The sequence below is a fragment of the Puma concolor genome, chromosome D4 (genome assembly GCF_028749965.1).
Source record: "Puma concolor isolate L17-30 chromosome D4, mPumCon1.1.hap2, whole genome shotgun sequence".
Lineage (NCBI taxonomy): Eukaryota > Metazoa > Chordata > Mammalia > Carnivora > Felidae > Puma > Puma concolor.
In genome coordinates this window covers 70,984,625-71,007,855 of record NC_141679.1, presented here as the reverse complement: position 1 = coordinate 71,007,855, position 23,231 = coordinate 70,984,625, and the positions used below count along the sequence as shown (strand labels likewise).

At 44.4% G+C, this 23,231-nt stretch overlaps 1 protein-coding gene and 1 long non-coding RNA gene across 5 annotated transcripts in view; one reads left to right on the top strand and one right to left on the bottom strand.

Annotated features, from left to right (window-relative positions):
* Nucleotides 1-23,231, top strand: part of PTPN3 (protein tyrosine phosphatase non-receptor type 3) — a 149,016-nt gene that overhangs the window by 9,086 nt on the left and 116,699 nt on the right. The window lies entirely within an intron of this gene.
* LOC147574985 (uncharacterized) overlaps nt 1-23,231 on the bottom strand; it is an 80,975-nt gene that overhangs the window by 54,746 nt on the left and 2,998 nt on the right. For 3 of the 4 annotated variants that reach the window (XR_015242940.1, XR_015242941.1, XR_015242938.1), the window contains exon 3: nt 19,360-19,443. This is a non-coding gene — a long non-coding RNA (uncharacterized LOC147574985). Of the gene's footprint in view, nt 1-9,696; nt 10,161-19,359; nt 19,444-23,231 lie in introns of those variants that run through there. The other variant, XR_015242939.1, reaches the window with a different exon arrangement.

Genomic DNA, 23,231 nt, shown 5'->3' with positions numbered 1-23,231 from the left:
GTAAAACATCTGTCATAAATCAAGTGACCATGTATGGATGGGAGTGTTACTGGACTCTGTTTTATTTCATTGGCCTATTTGTTTATCTATGTATCACACTGTCTTAATTTCCGTAGCTTTATAACAATCTTACAGCTGGTAGTGGAGTCCTCAGCTTTGTTATTCTTCAATATTGCCTTGGCTGTTCTAGGTCCTTCCATATAAATTCTACAACAAACTTGCTAATAGCCACTTTAAAAAAATTTCCTGACATTTTATTGAGTTTGCATTAAGTCTGTAGGTCCATTTAAGGGAAATTAGTATCTTGTCCATATTGTGTCTTCCAATTCATGAACATGGTTTATCCCTCAATTTATTTCATTCTTCTTTAATTTCTCTCAGGAATGTTTTACAGTTGGCAGTGTACTGGTATTCAAAATCTTTCATTAGATTCATTCATTTGTGTTTTGTTATTATAAATTATTTTTAAAACTTTTTATTTCCTAGTTGTGTTGCTAGTAAATAGAAGTACCAATGTGTTTTGTAATTGTCCTTGTATTCAGCTCCCTTGCCAACTTACTTATTTAATCCTTATAGATTATATTAGATTTCCTTATATTTAAACATACAATCTGTGAATGTTTTATTTCTTTCTTTCCAAAATTCATACTTTTTAAAAAATGGCTTAATAAAGGGGCACCTGGGTGGCTCAATTGGTTTACCATCCGACTTCGGCTCAGGTCATGATCTCATGGTTCATGGGTTCAAGCCCCACATCGGGCTCTGTGCTGACAACAGCTAGGAGCCTGGAGCCTGCTTCGGATTCTGTGTCTCTCTCTCTTTCTGCCCCTCCCCCACTCACACTATGTCTCTCTCTCTCTCTCTCAAAAATAAATACGCATTAAAAAAATTTTAATGGCTTAATAAAGTATAGTTTACATAAAATAAAATTCACCTTTTTTCAGTGAGTTTTGGCAAATGTATACAGTCATATAACCACAATCAAGATGTAGAATATTTCTATCAGCCAAAAAGTCTTCTCAGTGCCTCTCTGAACAGAAGATTGGGAAATAAGTCATATTACTAGCCCCTTCCTGGGCAAAGAAAGAAAAGCTTGCGTCAAGTAGCATGGAGTTACAGGACACAAGGAAGCTAGATTCTCCAGAAGAAGAACAGTGGGAGGTGAAGCTTCTCCATAAAGTTGTTCCTGAATCCTGCTTGCACACTAAAATCAGCTCTTAGAATACTGCTGCCTGGACTCAGCCCCCAGAGAGCCTGACATGCTTCATCTGCAATGGACTCCAGACACTGTGTATCTTTTCAAATAGACCCTCGAGGGGATTCTCATGTGCAACCAAGGCTAAGAACTATGAGGCTAAAGGCAGTCATCTTTGCAGGTGGAGGACAGCTTCTTTTAACTGTAAAAACCGTATAACTGTCACTAGAGGAAATTATCTAAGAGGAGAAAAAACATACACAACCCTGTCTTGCACAGCAAATACTCTTGACATGCAGACATTTTTGCACAATTCTATTCATTACGATTTTACTTCTTTATTTACCATTTATTATGAACTTCTTGTTTATATCCCTTCCTAGAGAGGCCGTGTAGGGTAGCGGTTCTGAGTGTGGGTTTTGGAGTTAGACAAAACTGGGTTAAAATCTAAGATTGTTTTACTTGCAAGCTGTGGATCTCCAGCAAACCCCTTAACATACTTGAACCTCATAGACTCCAGCTGGGAAGTAAGAATAACAGTACCTGCCTCATAGGTTCATTCTGAGGATTGATGTTTGTGAAGATACAATAGCAGAACACTTGGCTTTCAAATAATGGTAGCTGTTATTACCATTGGAACAACTAAAGTTACCCACTGAGTGGAATGATATTCTAGGGAGATAAATGTGAATAGACCACGGGCTTGGGAGATAAAGGGATCTCATTCACCCTCAGCAACAATGACTCAGGCACCATGGAGAATGAGTTGTGGCAGTGGCTGTGTGTGTGTGTGTGTGTGTGTGTGTGTGTGTGTGTGTCCGTGTATAAAGAGCTGGGATCCCAGGCCTATACAGGATGGAGTTACCATGGTTGAGCATAATTCTAGGACAGGGAGAATTCAAGAGAGCCCCTGGATCACTTGTCTCAATGGCAGCATCAGACATCAACAAGAGCCATAAAGAATGGAATGTACAAGCCATTTGAGCAAATTCTCTTGTTTTCTCTCCTTGAGGCTGGAAAACCAGACTGACTCCAAGGAGGATGGAGGAAACATCCCTGGGAGTCTCGGACTTATCAAAGGAGAGCAGGCCCTGAGAAGGGAAGAAAAGCATTCTCATGTCAGGTGGGTGGGGTGGGAGCACCAGGCCATTTAATTTGTTAAAACTAATAATAATATAAATCTACAGAGAAGACTATTCCAGGCATTTTAATTAACTTAATTACTCATTTACTCCTCACAACAATCCCATGAAGAAAGTATTGTTATTATCCCCGTTTTACAGTTGAGGAAACTGAGGCACAGAGCGGTTACGTAAACTTGCCCAAGGTCATACAGGAAGGGGTAGAGTCAGAACCGAAAACCCAGAGACCATGCTCTTAATTAGCAGTGTACCCCAAGCCGATGAGGTGGGACATTAATTATACTATAATGAATTTTAAATTGTTTTGGGGAAGATACCATATCATAATTTGCTCAACTATCCCCTTCTCATTTCGTACTTTCCACTTTCAGCTGTAGTAAAATCTTCATGCATATAGCTTTTCACTTCTGTTGAACTATCTCCCAGGATTACTTCCTGTGAATGGCATTACTTGGTCCAAAGGGATAAACTATATTATAGTTGTTGCTACATATGGTTGCAGTGTTTACCAAACAGGCTGCACCAGTCGACAGTGTCACTGGCAGGGTGTGAGGACTTTCACCACCACTTCACGCAGCATGGTTAGAATTCTTTGTGTAAATGAATATGCATTTGGAAAAATTTTTTTTTTAATTCGAGAACTACAAAAGCTGGAAATCTGCAGCAGAGGCTTGTTAGTCAGCTGCACTTCTGGGAGTTTCCCTTTAGTCACCTCACCTGACCTTGAACCATTGTCCTCCAACAGGCCAGTCCTGGACTTTCAAACTGTCTGGAACTTTGGAAGGTGAGGGTACGTGCACTTTGGTCGTTCATCTACTGCATACACTGAATGCCACAATATTTTGGCTAGGTTGTCTTTTTTTTTTTTTTTTTTTTATTTTAAAATTTACTTTAAGAGAGAGAGAGAGAGCACATGCCCATGTGCTGGGGAGGGGCAGAGAGAGGGGAGAGAGAGAAGCTCAAGCAGGCTCCACGCTGACAGCATGGAGCCCAATGGGGGGCTTGGACCCACGAAACACGAGATCATGACCTGAGCAGAAACCAAGATTCCAACGCTTAACAGAATGAGCCACCCAAGCGCCCCTGGATAGGTTTTCTTTTCCATTTCACAAGCTGGCTTTCCTGCACAAACTGGGATGACGTTTAGGCCAGGCTAGCTGTCCCCTTGCTCACTGAAATCGGCACTTCTCAGACTTCACGTGTCTACAAAACACCTGAGATCTTGTTACAGTGAAGATTCTGACTCAGTGCATCTTGGGCAGGGCCTGAGAGCCCAACAAATCCCAGGTGATGTTAACACTGCCGGTCCTAAGAACTTAGCCTCCTTTATTCCTTAGATAAACCAGACAGCAAAGAAAGCCCAGACAATCCAAATCAGAACCCTCTAACTCCAGCTCTGCCTCTGACAGCCTGTAGGACCTCTCCGAGCCTCCATTTCCCCATCTGTACAATAGAAGGATGAGATTAGACACTTGCTGAGTCCCTTCTAGGATTTTCATTTCTTTCTTAGATTTCTTCAGCCCATTCATGTTATTTTCACGTAGTATTTACTCAAAAAACAATATTTAAGCTCCAAGGATGAGCACAGACAGGGACGTTTTTAAATACTAGTGATGTAAGGATGAACAAGATAGACACAGTCCCTGCTTTCATGGGAGCACAAGTCCAGTGGGGAAAACAAGCAAATTAGAGTTGGAAATGGTTTGGTAGGTGTTTTGGTAGGAAAAGCTCGGGATGCCGTGGGAACAAATAGAAAGCAGATCTCACACAGATCAGTGAGAATCAGAGGAGAGTTCCCAAAGGAAATCATTACTGGAAGGAAAGAGGTATGATCCAGAAGAAGCTGGATCAAGGGAGGTGATTGTGTTCCAGGCAGAGGAAGGCGTGGCAAAGTCCTGGGGTTCACCGGTTCCAAACTCAGAACTTCCCCCACTCATGCTCAACCTTTCTGCAGAGGGCTGCCTCTTGTCAGTTCATACATTCTTCTCTCCATTTGTCTTCCCTTCAGTATGACTGAGCTGAGGGCCTTTGTGCCACATGCTCTCCCAAAGGGGCAGGAAGAGAATATAAAAGCGAGTAACACCAGGCATTGTGCTTAAAAATACCAACATGTCAGGCACCTGGGTGGCTCAGTAGGTTGGGCATCCAACTTCTGCTCAGGTCACAATCTCACTGTTCATGAGCCCTGCATCAGGCTCTGTGCTGACAGCTCAGAGCCTGGAGCCTGCTTCAGACTGTGTCTCCTTCTCTTTCTGCCCCTCCCCTGCTTGTGCTCTGTTTCTCTCTCAAAAATAAATAAAACATTTTAAAAATTAAAAAAAAAAAAAAAAGATCAACATGTCAACAAACAACCACCACACAACATGAGGCAGGTAATAATACAGGTGGCACCGTGTGTGGGTACGGAGGCTTCGGGAAACAATTGAAATTGCGTGGGCAGGACTTCTAAGTCTTTGAAGGGATGGAACAGGACTGGCCCTTGCTTCCTGTTATGGACTTTTAGTGCCCTTGGCTGCTCACCCCTTGTTTAGATTGGGGCTGCCTCTCCTTTCAAACCACACCACCAGCAGTATTGCAATTGGACAGGAGAGGGCGCAAAAAGACTGCACTTGATGCAAACTGCCCAGTACTTGGCAATTTGAAAGGAAAGCCTTTTCCGGAAGGCTTAAGGCAGATGAGGAAATAGATGAAACCCAGAGAGGGGAAGAGATGTGCCCAGGATAACACAGCTGCTCAGTAGCAGAACAAGCACATTCCACCAGGCCCACGCAATTTACTCTGCAATGCTCTAAATTTTCTAAAACTCTCAATTTGTATAATTTAGGATGCTTCTAGAAACAGTATTCTTTTTCTTTTTCCTTTTTTTTTTTTTTTTTGCTGTAATGTAGAGGCATAATTCTGTTTATAAACCTCTTACAAATACAGTATATACAAGTGCTTTCCCTTTCTTCCTAAATCTGCAGTTGGTGTTGTTTTCCCTGGGGAAAGTGCAGTGGTTCAGAGCACAGGCTCTGGAATAAGTCTGAGTTTGAATGCAAGCTCTGCCTCTTCCCCGTATGAGCTGGATGCATTGCTTAACCGCCTCTCTGGATCCTAATCTTTCTAATCAGGCAACGATCACACACATACCTCCAGAAGCCGGGTTAAGTGAGTTGTCAGGGTTAAGTGAGTTGACGGAAATGAGTTGTTCTGACAATTCCTGGTCAGGAGCAATCACTCCATCAACATGGCTCTTATTTTCAATCTGCTGCTTGAGTAGCACTGGTCAGCCACCACATGCTGTGCCTGTGCAGGTGAAGAGCCCGGCCATGTATACTCTAGCCCATGGAATCAACAGGCTTATTCGGGTTCAAGTCCCAGTTCTGTCCTGTCATTTATGGGCCATGCCAACATGATGAGCAAGCCCCTTCACTGCCCTGGGCCACAGGTTCTTCATTCCTCAAATAGGGCTGATAATATCACCATTATCATTACTACTTCTGCTAATGCAGCAAGAATTCCTGTTGCTTCTGTTCAGCAAATATTTTCTCGTGCTCTATTATGCTCTAGGCCCAGTGCTGGGTCCTGGAGAGAAAGAGACAAATAGGTCAAAGCCACAGGCCTGAGGATCTAGTACTCAAGTGGGCTAGACAGGCTGGTGATTATGCAAATTACCAAAGACTAGGATGAAGACAAAGAAGAAGCATTTAAAATCTCGGTTGGCTTTTGAAGGCTGAATAAGAGTTTGCCAGACTCACCTTCCTTTAAAGTCAATGGAGATAGTTTGTGGAATCAGGAGTCCCAAATGGGAGGTCTGTTGTATATAACAGCCAGAGTTTTTCTTTTGACTTAACCTCATGGACTCCCCACCCCTTACTCTGTGCAATCTCCCTCTTTTCTCCTAGACAACCCTCTGAGGGTAGGCTGTGAGGTAACCTGCTTAAGAAGGAGAGGAGCCCATGGGGCGCCTGGGTGGCTCAGTCGGTTGAGCGGCTGACTTCGACTCAGGTCATGATCTTGTGGTCTGTGAGTTCGAGCCCCGCGTCAGGCTCTGTGCTGACAGCTCAGAGCCTGGAGCCTGTTTCAGATTCTGTGTCTCCCTCTCTCTGACCCTCCCCTGTTCATGCTCTGTCTCTCCCTGTCTCAAAAATAAAAATTAAAAAAAGTTAAATTGTTTAAAAAAAAAAGGAGAGGAGCCCAAATCATGGCAGTTGGGAAAGAATAGGAGGTCCCCAGTCCACAGAGAACACCTGGAGGCAGGGGTACCCTAACTAGCACCTGTTCCAAGGGGAGCATCCCACATCTCAAACCTCTGAGGCAACCCTCTTGCACACCTTCCAGCAGAGTGGACACAAAGCTCCCTCCAGGCAGCCATTCATGTCATGATTCTGTCTCTGCCTGAAGTGTCCTCTCTCATTCTTTTCCTGCCCACCCAAATTCTACACGTCCCCTTTTTCTGGGAAGCCTTTGTTGCCTGCCCGTCCTAGCATAGATGTCTCCCCTGCACTTCCAATGTTACCCTGAGCTACCACACCATCACCCTGTATTCTGGGGCTCTGCCTCCCGTTAGGCTGTGAACCCTCTGCAGGCTGGTACAGTGTCTAAGTCACTTTCTGTATCCCCAGCTTCTGGCACAGAGCCTGGCTCAGAGGACCTCGCTCAGTAAATGTTTGCTGAATTGAATTAAACTGAACTGAACTGGGCCCAGAATTCCTGACCCTTTCCAGTCAATGTTTTTGTTTTCCTGTCTTGGCAGGAAGCAGAGGGCACACTCAAGGCGGTAATTGGAGAGCATGTAATAAACAAATTATTTAGACATCTGGATAGAGTTAGGGGAAATAAAGATAGCAAAGCACCCAGAGACTAGCTGTGATGGATGGCCGTTACTACCCCAGGCCTGCAGGGGTAAAGGAAAGGAGCTGATACAGGACTTGGGGAAAGCTTTAGCCAGCAGAGAGGGCTACCCATCAGGAACTGTGGATGTAGCCACTGCCAAACCACGGCTGGGCAGGGGGCCTGGTAAATCAGTGCCCACCCTCGTTTCTCCCACCCATCTCCTGCTCTTGCTTCCTTTCCATTGACTGAACCCAGTGGAAGCCAGAGACCAAAGGAGCCTGGCTGGTGCGGGCTACAGAAGGCAGCCTTATCGGGCACAGACTAGAGTAAGTAAAAACAAAGAGCAGGTCTGGATGGAGATACGGGGAATATACAGCACAAGTGGCTTTTCCCCAAATGTGGCCCACATTGCATCCGCATCAGAGACCCTTCAGGAGCTTGTTTTGAAAGCAGATTCCCAGGCTCCAGCTCAGACCTACTAAATCAAAATATCTTTACATGGGGCCTGAGGATCTGTTTTATGAGAAAATTCCTCAAGGTGATTGTAGAAATCACCTGAGAATCTCTGGAAGGTTTGGAATTGTGAGAATTCTGAACGTCATTAATTCCCAACTTGAACCTACAGAATCAGGGGTATGGGTCTGGTGATGCTGGTTCTCCATCTACAACTTCCAACGGACCAGGGGACTTCACTCATCCATTCATCCAACATTACTAAGCATGTGGGCCCTCTGGAGAGTTCTGGCAGCACAAAGGTGAAAAAGGATGGTCCCCACGTGAATATCCTAGTAAAACCTCTTAAATACCACGTAGAGATTCTTCTAGGGCTTTAAAAGTCATTTCTACCACGTGCAGATGACTCTTCAGTGCCTCTGCAAGCACCAGTTCTGGGCAGGCAATATAACAAACCAAACCCATGGTTTCAACCACCATCACACACGTGTGACACTCAAATACTTATTTCTTCTGAGTGTGGGTGTTCAGCTGCCTATGAGACATGCACTTAGAGGCTCCCCAGACCCATCCACATCCACATGACCCTAAGGGAACTCATCTTCTATCCTCCTCTCCCCCTTCCAAGTGAATTTAACGAGGCAGTCTTCCCTAGACCCCCTCACCCCACCAATCTCCATGAGTGATATCATCATCCAACCTGTGTTTAAGCAGAAACTTGGGAGCTGTCTCAACAGTCCTCCCTCCAGGGACCAGGGACCAGACACCAGGCACCTGGTCTATCCACTCAAAGTTCCTAACTCTCCTATTCCCTCACTTCTCTAGGTTTCTAGCAACACTTCAGGTCATCTAAATTGCTCCCCGCCCCCCCATTACTGCAATGACCTAACAAGTGTCCTTGCTCCTTCCCAAGCCATTAATGCCAGAAAGATCTTTTAAGTATGCAAAATCTGAACATTTCACTCCCCTGCTTAAAATCTTCAGTGCTTCCTGGTGTCCTCAGGACCTAGTCCAGACTCCTCACTGTAGCACACAATCCTCTTCACACCTGGCCAAGCTTGTGTTTCTACCTCATTTCACACCACTTCTCATGCCCTCTTCACCCCACACACCCTTACACACTCATCATAGATTTTAAGTTCATGCACTTGTTCACCTTCTTCCCAGAACATTCTCCCCCTTTTCTATCTAGTCAATCCCTCCTTGCCAATCAAAACTCAAGTATCATCTTATCCTTGAAGTCTTCTCTGAGCCGCCAAGCTGGATTAGTCTCCACTCCGTCAGTATCTTGTCCTCATTTCCCAGATAGATTTTATCTCGCCATCTTGGAACAGCCTATCTCTTCTATTAATCTGTAATCTCTACAAACATAAGATCAGCCATGCCTAATTTGCCTGTATATCTCAGTGCCTGACAGAGTACCTTCCTTTCACCAATAGTGGGGGGGAGGGGGCGGATGGGAGGGTGTGGGGGTAGATAAAGTGAATTAACAATAGTCTCTTGCATAGAAAAAGATCTTCTAAGAGAGGATCTAGGGAAGACTGCTTCATCAAATTCACTAATTTTGGCCAGAGTCTCATCTGGTTCCACAAGTAGTGGAGTACAGCATGCAGTCAGTACACCAGGTTCTGTGCCAGTTTCGCAAACAAGAGTAATCTCTTCCCTCTAGGACCTGTGATAGGAGGGGAGATCGTGTCTTAGGCTCATTCAGGTTGCAAGGAAAAGACATACTCGGGTTTCTTAGGTGCTGATGTAAATGACTAGGTTAAAATATTTCTTACATGGAAAGGTTTCTTGTACAGAACTAAGGAAGTATGAGGGCCTCTATCGTAGCAGCCAGTTCCTCGGGAATAGCACTTCCAAAGCAGGGGTTTCAAGAAGGTCTCATGGAGGATAGAATCAATGAGCTGTTGCTCCAATACTGCTATATAACAAACTACCTCTAAAACCCAGCATCTTAAGACAAAAACCTTTCCTTCAGTTTGGTTCTACTTCCCATTTTGCTCATTCTTCTGGGACCAGCAGTCCACCCGAGGCAGCCTTTTTATGGCAGAAGCAGAAGTACAAGAAGGACAAGCTTAACCACGCAAACATATTTCAAGCCTCTAATTGCATAACATCTGCTAACATCCCATTGGCTAAAGCAAGTCACATGGCCAAGCCCAAAGTCCAGCAGGGAGAAGTCCATCTACTTCTAATGTAAGGAACTTCAAGGTTACATGGCAAAGAGCATGGATGCAGAGAGGAGGGAAGAATTGAAGCCAATGCAATCTACACAGTCTACCACAGTCCTTGTTTTTCAGATCAGAGGTCATCTTAAAGTGACTCCATTTTTTTGTCTCTTCACGTATAAGCTCCATAAAATCAAAAGACTTCACTCTATCCCCAGAACCTAGAACAGAGCAGGGCATTTAGCTGGTGTTAATCAATATTTGGTGAACAAATGAATGCCTCTTGGTGCCTCCTTCTTATGTTCTCACTTCCCAGGAGATGCCATCCAATCAGATAGATTTGTTACCATCAAATACCATGCAGACTTTTTCAGTAGGTAGGCCCTGGAGAAACATTCAAGCAGAGGAAGAATTTGTTCAAATCTACACTTTATTGGGTCACCTGGGTGGCTCAGTCGGTTAGGCATTCAACTTCAGCTTAGGTCATGATCTCGTGGTCCAGAGTTCAAATCCCGCATTGGGCTCTGTGCTGACAGCTCAGAGCCTGGGGCCTGCTTTGGATTCTGTGTCTCCCTTTCTCTCTGCCCCTTCCCTGCTCACACTCTGTATCTCTCTCTCTCTCTCTCTCTAAAAAAAAAAAATAAATAGAGATTTTTTTAATTAAAAAAACCCAAATCTATATTTAGCAAGGTCAACTTATTATCCATATTCCAACAAAAAAGTGAGAGGAAGCTGGGAGACCAATTGGGAGCTTATTTGCAAGAGCACTGGTGAGAGATAAGGAGGTCCTAAAGCAGAAAACAGAGCTTGGGAAGGATGTGAGAAATACTGTGGGGCTGGAACAGAGAGAAGAGGTCATTCTCTTAGATGGCAAGAGAGATGGGGGGCTTGGAGCTTGGCAACCAGGCGACTAGGCAGACAGTCAATGGACAAGGAACAAGTATGTGGGCTGCAGCTGATTCATTAGTTTGGGAGTCCTTGGGTTTGAAGTGCTTCTGGGACATCCAGCTGGAGGTAGCTAGTAGGCACCAACAATTCAGAACTGGCCTTCACAAGAGATTTCTCATTAATACGTTGATTTCTCATTTGTATCAAATATTACGTGTAGATATAATACCCACTTGGGCGAACTCTTCTAAACCTACTGGATACCACCACCAGCTAAAGATCAGGCAAGCAGCTTGTCACAAGTTGTCTGGTTTTCGTAAGTCGCTTCATGGAGGGAAGAGGGACAGCAGCAGGAAATCAGAGTCAGAGAGAAACAAGGGGCCACTGCCAGGTGGGAGCACTTTTCTCTTTCCCTAGAAGTTAAGGCCCCACCAAAGACAGCCCCTGACTTTCATGCTATCAACAAATATTTATCAGTCCCTTCTCTGTACCAGGCACTGTACTCAGGGCCAGAAACACAGGGATGAATAAGGAAAAGTTCCTGCCTTCAAGGTGGAGGAAGAAGGTGAAGTGTAACCAAGTGATACAGGATCTTGGACAAATGTTCAGTGGGGATTCCAGATAGAAGCTGGTCAATTCTGCCTAAAGGGTGGAAGATAGTAACAGACACCAAAGGTTCAGGAAAGGTCCCGATGGATGGGGATGGACAATAATAAAGAACATTCCAGAGACAGTGCCCAGTTGGAGCGGGGTTTGTGACAGAGGTGAGCCAGCATGCAGCATTTGGAAGGGCTGGCACGCACGGGGCAGGAGGGTGTGGAGGAGAGGGGTCAGGAGAGACCAAGGTGATGCAGGGCTCAGATTACACAGCTTTAAACACCGTGTGAAGGAATCAGAAATGTAGCCATGGTTTCCTGTCCCTGAAACATTTTACATCGGGATCCCGTCCTTAGAAGAGCAAGGTAACTCATAATGAATGATTGTTTGTCTAAAAACAGATAAAAATACTTTAATCCTTGGCATGACATGTTTATGATCCAAGGCTTACAAATCATGTGCCTCGTGTGTTCAGTTTCAAAGTGCTGTCATGCACCTTTCCTCATTGTAGTCCTCACAGCACATGAGAGGCGGGTGTTACCAAAGTCTGACTGACAGATGAGGCATTTAAACTTAGAAAGAGTTCCTAAGAAATACCTCTCACAGTAATCATGAAAACCTTTTTTTTTTTTTTTAAGCCTTAAAGATTAGTGTGAGACTGTCTAACAGAGGAGGGGTGTGTTCTCTGTTCTTGGGAATGAGAAAAGTATGTTTGATGGCCAAATGACTTTCAGAGAATTGTGTTTGCTAGGTCAGCGGTTGCAAATGCCCTTAAACTTGCAGACCAGGTACATCAGATTCTCCCAGGAGTTTCTTGATAATACACATTATAAGTTTCCACTTTCAGTGATTTTCAGATTTGGTAGGTCAGGAGGGAAGGCTAGGAGCTAACATGATGAATAAGCAACCCAGGTGATTCTGATGCAGAGACAGTTGGAAAACTGATAAATTGGCTTCTTTCAGTTGCAAGAATAACTTGAGGCCCGAAAGGTGAAAATGTGTCCATAGGCCGCCTGCCTTGGCTTCACTCACATGGCTTAATAACAATGTAGTTTCCTGGACCCAACCCAGACCCACCAAATCAGAGTCTCCAGAGGTGGGGGGGGGGGGGGGGGGGGGGGGCCTAGAATCTACATTTTAAATTTTTTTTTTTTAACGTTTATTTATTTTTGAGACAGAGAGAGACAGAGCATGAACGGGGGAGGGTCAGAGAGAGGGAGACAGAATCTGAAACAGGCTCCAGGCTCTGAGCTGGCAGCACAGAGCCCGACACGGGGCTCGAACTCACAGACCGAGAGATCTTGACCTGAGCCGAAGTCGGACACATAACCGACTGAGCCACCCAGGCGCCCCTAGAATCTGCATTTTTTTAATTTTTTTTTTTTTCAACATTTTTTTTATTTTATTTTTGGGACAGAGAGAGACAGAGCATGAACGGGGGAGGGGCAGAGAGAGAGGGAGACACAGAGTCGGAAACAGGCTCCAGGCTCCGAGCCATCCGCCCAGAGCCCGACGCGGGGCTCGAACTCACGGACCGCGAGATCGTGACCTGGCTGAAGTCGGACGCTCAACCGACTGCGCCACCCAGGCGCCCCTAGAATCTGCATTTTAAACAAGCCCTCAAGATCTGCTTGTTCATTTACTTACAAATATCTTTTAAAGTCTTGCTATGTGATAGACACCATTCTATGGGGGGGGGGGGCGGGTAATGGTAAACAAGACCCACAGTATCCCTCTCCTTAAAGATACTCACATTTTGGCTCAGCTCATTGAATGCTGGGGTTTGACAATAACGCCTGCCTTAAAATAACACAGGCTTGCTGAAAGACTATAAAGATAAATATAGAAGATGGTAATCTCAAAGAACCCCAGAACAGACACTCCACTGGGTCCAGGCAAGCCAGGAAAAAAAGGAGCTTGGAATGGAAAGATGCAAGGTGGAGGCCTCAGTAACAGGACTTCCTGCTGTGGCTGTCCCAGTTACCCCTTGCTGGTCACAAACCACTTGCAAGGCAGTGGCTGAAAATGGCAATTTTTTTTAATGTTTTATTTATTTTTGAGAGAGGGAGGGGCGCCTGGGTGGCGCAGTCGGTTAAGCGTCCGACTTCAGCCAGGTCACAATCTCGCGGTCCGGGAGTTCGAGCCCCGCGTCAGGCTCTGGGCTGATGGCTCGGAGCCTGGAGCCTGTTTCCGATTCTGTGTCTCCCTCTCTCTCAGCCCCTCCCCCGTTCATGCTCTGTCTCTCTCTGTCCCAAAAATAAATAAAAAACGTTGAAAAAAAAATATTTTTGAGAGAGGGAGAGAGAGAGAGAGAGACAGAGTATGAGTGGGAGAGGGAAACACAAAATCTAAAGCAGGCTCTGAGCTGTCAGCACAGAGCCCCACGCGGGGCTCTAACTCACGAACTGCGAGATCATGACCTGAGCCGAAGTCGGACGCTTAACCGACTGAGCCACCCAGGTGCCCTGACGATTTTTTTTTTTTTTTTTTTTTTATCTCATGATTCAGTGTGTTGGCTGAGTAGTTCTTTTACTGGTCTTCTCTGGGTTCAGCTGAGAAAAACCTGGCATGGCTATGCCTCTCTCCATGGAGTCCTTCATCGCGGGCTTCTTTACAGCATGGCGGTCTCAGGGTTCCAAGAGGGCCAGTCCTCATGTGCGAGTGCCTATTAAATATCCATTGTGTCATGTCCACTGATGTCCTGTTGGCCAAATCAAGTCACTTTGGCTGAGCCTCAGTGTGGGAGGGGACTACACAGGGGTGTGGACCCCAGGAAATCACATCATTAGTGTAACATTCAACCACAGTTACTCTGACTGTCCCTTGATCTTGGGCTCTCTGTGTGTGTTTTCACACTTTTTCCACTGTGTTCTCCAGTTTAAATTCCTACATGAGGAAATCCAATTGATCTTGCTAAACACTTCCATGGCTCATGGGCTTCCCAACTAATGGGGATTCTAGGACTCAGAAGGACTGCCAGCAGGGCTGGTGTAAAGGAGATGAGGAGACCATGGGTATCGTAGTTACCATAGTTAAACCTCCCACAGAAGAGTCATGAGATTCCTGTGGTCAGTGCTACAGTCACTCTGATATAAAAATATCCTCCCATACAATTCTCCGGGAGCAAAAGTTTTGTGTTTGCTATTGGTTACACAGGTTTTTAAAAATATTTCCTTTTTATTTTTGAAGTGCTATACGTATGTTGTAGAATATCAAAAAAATATGAAATCACCAGTTGCCATTAACTGGATGTGTCCCCCCAAAATGTGTATGTTGAAACCTAATCCCCAATGGGATGGTATTTGGAGGTGGGGCCTTTGGGACATGATTAGCTTATGAGTGTGGAGCCCTCATGAATGGGATCAGTGCCCTTATAAAAGAGACCCCAGAGAGTTCCCTCACCCCATTCCATGTGAGAACACAGTGAGAAGAGAGCTGTCTATAAACCTTGGAAGCACATCCTCACCTGACATTCAACCTACCAACGCCTTGATCTTGGAATTCCCAGCCTCCAGAACAGTAAGAAATAAATCTTTGTTGTTTATAGGCCACCCAGTCTATGGTATTTTGTTATAGCAGCCTGAATAAACTAAGACACCAGTCATATCATTATCTAGAAATACTCTTCACATCCTACTGTACTTTCAGGATTTTTTATGTTCATAAATGTGTTTTTCTAATTTTTTAATGTTTTATTTATTTTTGAGAGAGAGAGAGAGAGAGAGAGAGAGACAGAGCATGAGTGGGGGAGGGGCAGAGAGAGAGGGAGTCCAGAATCCAAAGCAGGCTCCAGGCTCTAAGCTGTCACCACAGAGCCCGAAACAGGGCTCAAACTCACGAACTGTGAGATCATGACCTGAGCCAAAGTCGGATACTCAACTAACCAAGCCACCTAGGCACCCCATAAATGTGTTTTTCTTTACAAAGTGATGCTATGAATATAGTTTTTGTCCTTATCTAAACTATACCACTAGCATTTGCCCAGGTCATTACAAACTCTTTGTAAAATAATTTTAAGATTTATATGATAATCAGTGGGACATATGGTTATATATTCATTCCCTCTTTTCATATTTTCAGCAATTATCAACAGTGCTAAAATAATCCATTTCTGCTCATAAGTCTTTATCTGCATTTGGATTTTTCCTTTGAATCTATTGGGTCCATATTTTTTCCTTATACAGCACAGTTGTCAAGATTACTTCAGTGTTTCTTTTTTTAATGTTTATTTAATATTTTTGAGAGAGAGAGAGAGAGAGAGAGCCAAAAGTGCTGGGGAGGGGCAGAGAGAAAGGGAGACAGGATCTGAGGAGACCTGACAGCAGAGAGCCTGACACAGGGCTGGAACCCATGAGCCAAGAGATGATGACCTGAGCCGAAGTCAGACACTCAACTGACTGAACCACCCCACCCAGGCACCCCTACTTCAGTGTTTCTTAATAAATAGCAAGAGAGCTCTCTTTCCTCATGAATGGGATGGATCCTTCCCTCCACTCTACATGCCAAGGCTGGCTTTGCAGAATGGGTGCGTTTCCTCTTGCTGGACCTTGTCTATCCTCATTTCCGTGCGGGTGCACAGGATAGCCAGGCTGCACTGGTTTTTGAATGACTTCACCAGAACCAGAGACAGAGCTGTACACGTTCCCACGGTCACCTCTGTATTCAAACCATGGAAAGTTGATTTTTTTTTTTTTCATAACTGGCACAGTCTGTGTTTGGGTCAGGAACCCAACATTAACTACAAAGACTGACCTCAACCCAGGGAACTTGAGAAAAAACTAAATAGCACTGTTGGGAAATTGTTCTCTCATGTGAATTGGCATTTGAAATATGTATTAGTATTGTGTACATTTTTTAGGCCAATGATCCAAGTGTAATGGAAAATATGCTGGCCTTAGTAAGTCAAGGGACTTGGCCTGACTCAAACATATCAATAAGGCAATCTAATATCAAGTAATTTTCTCACTCATCACACTCTTATTAGGTGCCAGATTCTATCTAGGCTCCCAGCATAAAAAGAAATGATGTGAGTTCACACTTGGGGCAGCTGGCTTGCTCAGTTGTATATAATGTGTTAAGCATAAATCTAGTGGAATCTAAATGCAGAAGGAGGGGCTTCTGAGTCTGCCTATGCAATCGAAGAAAGCTGGTTACTCTGATAGTATAAGATTGAGAGAGAAATGAAGACTCCTCTCAATGCATTGACCCTATAGTATACAAATAAAATATTGTCATGGGTACTGACAAAATTAGGGAAGCTTCCCATGGTTAAGACTATACACAATTCTAGACTGCAATGAAATTGAAACCACAGACACCAAGGTTTTAGCGGCCATCTATTCCCTGGTAATTTCTGTGATGGATTTTATCCACCCTGTTGTTCCTGGTCCTACTGCCTAAAGATGAAGGTCACGGGCCCCAGAGCTGGTTTGGAATTAGCTCACTCAGCAATACAGGTAGACAACAAAGGGGTGTGTCCTAGACCTGTAGACCTTCTGCCAGCACAACGAGGTGACTCCCAAGTGTGGAGAGGCAGGGGCAATGTACTAATTCCTTTAATTGTTTCACACAGAAATTGAAAGTGCATAGTTATATCTAATCATAGATTAATTATATCTTATTTAGGACACCACTGCTCGTATTTCTCCCTTAACTTATATCCTATATCTCCTTATACTTCCTAGGTATCTGTAGCTCTTTTCTGTCTATTGGTCAATTAATTATTAAGCTTGCAAGCAGAATTCCAGAAAGAACTCAAGAAGGACTTTAGATACAACATAACTTCTTGCTAACTGCAGAAAGGTGGGCAATTTTTCAGAAGCAGCTCACAGCCTCTTGCATACCCTGCTCAGAAATAATTGGGGCGCCTGGGTGGCTCAGTTGGTTAAGTGTCCAACTTCAGCTCAGGTCATGATCTCGCTATTCATGTGTTTGAGTCCCATGTCGGGCTCTGTGCTGACAGCTCAGAGCCTGGAGCCTGCTTTGGATTCTGTGTCTCTCTCTTTCTCTGCCCATCCCTGGCTTGAGCTCTCTCTTTCCCTCAAAAACCCCACTTGGGATTTTTTAAGAGCCTTCCAAAAGGGGCATGTACATTAACAACTGAATGGGAGTCAGCATGAGATGAGAAGCATAAAAAACAGACCAAATACCCAGGGGTACAGGGATCAGACTGCTCATAACCAGTTGGGGTAATCTAGGAAGACATAGTTTATTAGATGGACCTTAAAGGATGGGGAGGATCTGAGTAGTCAGCGATGGTCAAATGATTTGTTTTAGGTTGACATGGGTCGCCTTCATTCCTCAAGGGGAAGCAAGAAAGAGATTGGTGTTGGTGGTTAGGTTGGGGTGACTGAGGCTGGGCAAGGCGGTGGCATCCGAGACCAAAATGAAAGAAGCCCAAGAAGACAAAGAAATGGACAGAGGGTAATGTTTTCTGATAGGATAGCTGGAGAACTTCACACTGAAACAGGGGGCTTGGGATGAAGGAGAGCAGTATCTGGGTAGAGGCCTCGGTGGCTACCGCGTGAAGTCAGGCATCTTGGCAGAAAATCATACGACTCTCATCTACCTGTACCCTGTATGTGAAGATGGCATGCCGTAGGAACTCTGATGTCCCTGCCCAAACAGGGATTCCTTAAACTTCACATGTGACTCATGTTTATAGAGGCGTCACTGGATAGTCTGTTTGGACTTCAACGCAGTGACTGTGTGTACCGTGGAAAAAATGAGAGCAACATCCTAGCAGGACGCCAGGGCGCAGTTGAGGAAATCCTGTGGTATGTCATCCATGCAATACTAGAAGGTCACCAGAGCACTGGGCAGGCTGAACAGTGCCCCCTGTTCTTGAAATGTCACCAGGGATTGGAGGCACAGTTTTCTTTTGGGCCCAGATCAGGTTTCCAGCGTCTTGGGATAGGATGGTCAGCCAAGCTAGAACAGATCTCAGACGATCATCTTTTCATAGTTGCAACTTCCAGTCAAGGCCTGGGTAGCTGAACTTTTCCATCTGACTTCCCCAGCCATTTTCTGGCCAGCTATGTCAGGAAAGCATCATTCTTGATCTCGAGATCACTGAAGTGATTTTTCTTACTCCTTTATCCTCATCCAAAGCTCTTTTTCTATTTAATTCCTTAGCCACATGCATTTCCAGCAGGAGTAACAGCCCTTGACCTATGGCTTTTTCCTTTGAGCAAGCTATACTGTGTTGTGCCCTGGTCATAGTTACGGCCTCTACTTGTCAAGTAACCTGGGCTTTGTACTTGGTTAGTAAAATTTAGGGGGAGCCAAAATGTAAAACAAAATAATTTTTTTAAATATTATGCATACGTCATTATTTTTTTTTCCAGAGGAAAAAAGTGGATTTTAAATAGGTTATATCCTGGGGCGCCTGGGTGGCTCAGTCAGTTGAGTGTCCGACTTTGGCTCAGGCCACGATCTCGCGGTCCGTCAGTTCAAGCCCCGCGTCGGGCTCTGGGCTGATGGCTCAGAGCCTGGAGCCTGCTTCCGATTCTGTGTCTCCCTCTCTCTCTGACCCTCCCTCGTTCACGCTCTGTCTCTCTCTGTCTCAAAAATAAATGAACTTAAAATTAAAAAAAAATTTTTTTTTAATAAATAGGTTATATCCATCACCTGGTACATGATTCAGAAGGTACAAAAGGGTTTATGGCAAAAGGTAAGCACGCATACCTCCCCTGCCCCCACTTGCCCAATTCCTCTTCAGGAGGTAATGACCTTCTCAGTTTCAGTTTGTTTCAGTTTTGTGTGTGCTCTACACACTCCAATGTGTTTATTTTAACGTCCACTCCTCTTGGCAAACATCACCACCACTGTGACTGCCACCACTAACACCTCCTCTCCAGTCACACTGTTAGCTTCCTCCTGGCCTCAGGAGAGCACAGTCAGGTGGATGGAGTCTGAGATCCAAGGTCAAGAGCAGAAAGTAGAAAGCCTGATAGCTCTCTACTAGGGGGTCCCCATTTGCCTACAGGGGATGCCCTCTCTCTACCTCCCTGTCCCCTCCTCTTCTACCCCTTTAAATGTTTAAGAAGCTGACGCTCTGGTCCTTTGTCCTATGCATCCAAGCATCCGCGATACTTACAAGACCGTGATTATCTCTTGGTAAAATTTTCCATCCTCTTAGTTTATCACTCACACGGGGTTCTTAGTGTACGTACTTCGGAGGCTGCAGGACAGAAGTTACAAAACTTCAGTGTACAGAAGATTCTTATGGTTAATTATAAAATGCAGGTTCTTGGGGGTCCACAAGCAGAATCAGAAGGTCTGAGCAGAGACCCGAAGTCTGCTTTTACATGAAGACTCCTTTTCTCAAGATGATCTTGATATATGGTTCCTGGATCAAAATTTTTTAAATGCTGCTTTCAGTGTTTTCCCTGACTCTTCTCCCTAGACTCTTCTTTTAGGGTAATCCTTGAGTGTTTCTGTTATCATTGCTGATTTTTCAAAGCCATGACCTCTGTATGACTAGTCTACATGGCCTGGGTATTTTTCTCTGTCTCCTATTGTTGTTGGACACATGAACCCTGAAGGTGTGGCTGAGAGACTTGACAAAACCCATTCTCCCTGGTTTGTAAGAAGACACTGCCCATTGCTTAAGTACCAGCAGCGACAGTTCAGGATACCAACTCTCATTGCCTGCATTTCTCATCATTTCTCTTTGTTTCTGAAGCCACCTCCTTCTGCTGAGTTTCCGGAGCAGGATCTCAAAGTCCCTAGACTTACTTTTCCATTTCTTGTGTAGCAGCAAATCCATGTGGTGGTCTGTGGGCCTATTATAGTCCTTCTGGTCCTCTGGCATATCTACGGTGTTTTCTAATTCAGGTCTGTGTATTCCTAAGGGTTCACTCAAGTGTTCTTGAAGGTCTGAGAACCATCTGAATAATTGTCTATGTTATCTTCGCACTTATGTGATAATATTAAAAATACATGCATACTCTGAATCATACGGCTGACTCCCTTACAACAGAGGCCTGCTACGTGATTTCAGTTCCCTTATTCAAATCTATGTTAACCATCATCTAGTAACCATCTACAGGGACAGCATTCAACATCTGATTGTGTTGAGAAGCACATTTGGCAACCATGACATTGGCTTGGCTTCTGTCTAGCTCACACAGAGAGGCTGAGTTCTTCCTGCAGCTCACAGGGGAGGGCCCTCAAGTTCTAGCCCCTGGTAACTCTTTGGCATCAGATCTGCAGCTTTGGCCCTTTTCTCACCAGCCTTCTGATTCTGGATATGCTTCCTTAAGGGCCTTTGTACTGGCTGTTCCCTCTACCCAGATATCTACATGAGTCACTCCCTCATCTTCTTCAGAGACTAAATTGCTTAAGTGTCTAAATTTCTCAATCCTATTTAAAATCGCAACTCCCCACCTCCCTCTCTAGCACCCTCCCTATCAGCCTTACCCCTGGTCTCTTAACATACAATGTAATTCACTTGTTTATCATGCTTGCTGCTCATTGTCTGGCTTGCCCTGGTAGAAGGCATGCCCAGGAGAGCAGAGATTATTGTTTCTTTTGTTCATTTATGTCTCCCCAGCACTTAGAGCAGTGCCTGGCATACAGAAAGTGCTTAATAAATATGTGATGAATGAATGAACGAATCCACAGCACTGCTCTTGTACCCATGCTAAGTTTGTTCATCCGTTTAACAGACAAAGCTCCTTTGGCAGTGATAATTTGCAAGGAAAAGGCATTTTTCAATGGATAAAACTTTAGGCTGACAATTTGTGTTTCTCAAAGTGAGATCTGTGAAGTCCAGAAGTCCCAAGAACACAGGCTGAGGGGATGAGCTGGGTCCCAAGTCAGACTACCATGTCTCTAAGCCTCCTAACTTGACCACTGATCACTTCTTCCTCTCCCTCCCTCTTGGGCCAGGAACAGACATTCTGTCATCATCTGCCACTGCTGGAGAGGGCAGGGTGGGCTTCACCCTCTGTGAAAGAAACCTTTCACGTTTTTATTCAATTCCAGAGTAGCTGTTTCCCTCTCTTTACATCATTTTGTTTGGCTTGTCAACTTTTAATGTTTGTTTCATTTTTCCTGATAATGAAAGATAAAATAAGCTTTAGGAAACTATAAAGACATAACAAAGAAATAGATGCCCAAAGACAAGATTCTCCTGATTTACAAAAGATACCTTCTGTATCTTGTTTCTCTGCCTGCAAAAGCAATGCTTAGACAGAGTCGCCCTTCATATTTGGGTTCAGTTCTTTCTAGTTTTTTTCTGTGTGTGTGTATTAAGCTGAAATACAGAAAGTTGCCAACATTCAACCATTATTGACCTATGAAATGGCAGTTTTGTATGGTTTAACTTAGTAATTCTGTGTCTCCCTCTCTGCACAGTGGAAACCATACTACGCATATAATTTTACATCGTATTCTTTTCATTTGTCATTATAACAGCACCGCTTGCCCATGTATTTGCTGATGCTTAGGTCCTTCATAAGCTTGCATTAACAGCACAAATAATTGATGAGCATTAGCATCTCAGCTGGGAGTCCTGCTCTGTAAATCATTGAAACAGTCCACGTGGTGCCCAGACTTCCTGAGTCTTGAAGTGAATGACAATCCTCCGTGATTCTTCCAGGAAACTCTTCCTATAAATGCCCCCAGCCAATTGCCTATGTGCACTGTTTGGCACCAGATTTTCTGTCCAAATGGCAGCTTCTGGGAATATGCTAATAATTGTGTCCAGTTGCAAATCTCATATTCCTCTTGTACCAATCTGGTCCATTACCAGTGATACATATTGGGTTTGTGGCATACCTTCCTGTCCAAGGAAATGACCTTTTTTGGCTTCTCGTGTTTCTTGTTTAGTGACTGCTGGGCCAGGGCATTACTAAAAGATTTTTTTTTTTTTTTTTTTTTTTTGCTTATCAGCAGTAGGAGGTCTGCTCTTAGGGCCCTGGCCTTCTCTTGGCAAACATCATCAGCACTATCGGCTCTGTATCTTTTCATCACAGCAAAGTTCTAAGAGTCTGTGGACCATGTGGTTCCACTATGTTGTGACTCTGACTCCAAAATGATTACCCAGGAAGAATAATCTATGTGGGTCCTGTCTGGACTGGCCTTGTTGAGATTTGGGATAGCCCTATTCCCAATGAGGCCTCTATTTGCTCTTGATTTGGCTAGGTTCAACCACATAGACTAAGATGATTATGTCTCCATCCAAAAGCTTCCTTTCTATACAGTTTGGGACCTTATGATATAAGATCAACTGTCACTGTTGATAATAACATCATGTCACTCCAGGTGCAATGGCTGAAAAGGATGGACTTTAACAATTTGATCCAACAATAAAATAGTAGGGTGCCTGAGTAGCTCAGTTAGTCAAGTGTCAGACTCTTGATTTTGGCTCAGGTCATGATCTCATAGTTCTGTGAGTTCAAGCCCTGTGTTGGGCTCTGTGGTAACAGCATGAAGCCTGCTTGGGATTCTCTATCTACCTCTTTCTCTGCCCCTCCTCCACTCACATGTACTTGCATGGACTCTCTTTTTTTCTTTTAATTTTGTCCAATGTTTATTTATTTTTGAGAGAGAGACAGAGAGACAGAGAGACAGAGTGCAAGCGGGGGAGGGACAGAGAGAGAAGGAGACACAGAATCCAAAGCAAGCTCCAGGTTCTGTGCTGACAGCTCAGAGCCCGACGCAGGGCTCAAACTCATGAACCGCGAGATCATGACCTGAGCCGAAGTCAGACGCTCAACCGACTGAGCCACTCAGGTGCCCCTCTCTCTTTCAAAAACAAACATTTTAAAAAATAAAATAGTAACAGGAGACCAGAACATTTAAAGGCAATCTGTAGCCTACAAACACATCAAAGGGTAGAGAAAATAAGGCAAAAAAAGGCGCAAGATGAAATGATATATAGCTTCTTTTACGACCAATACATGGTAAGCTACTACACAGAGAGGCAGTATTATAAAACCTAACACCCTGGCTTTGAGGTCA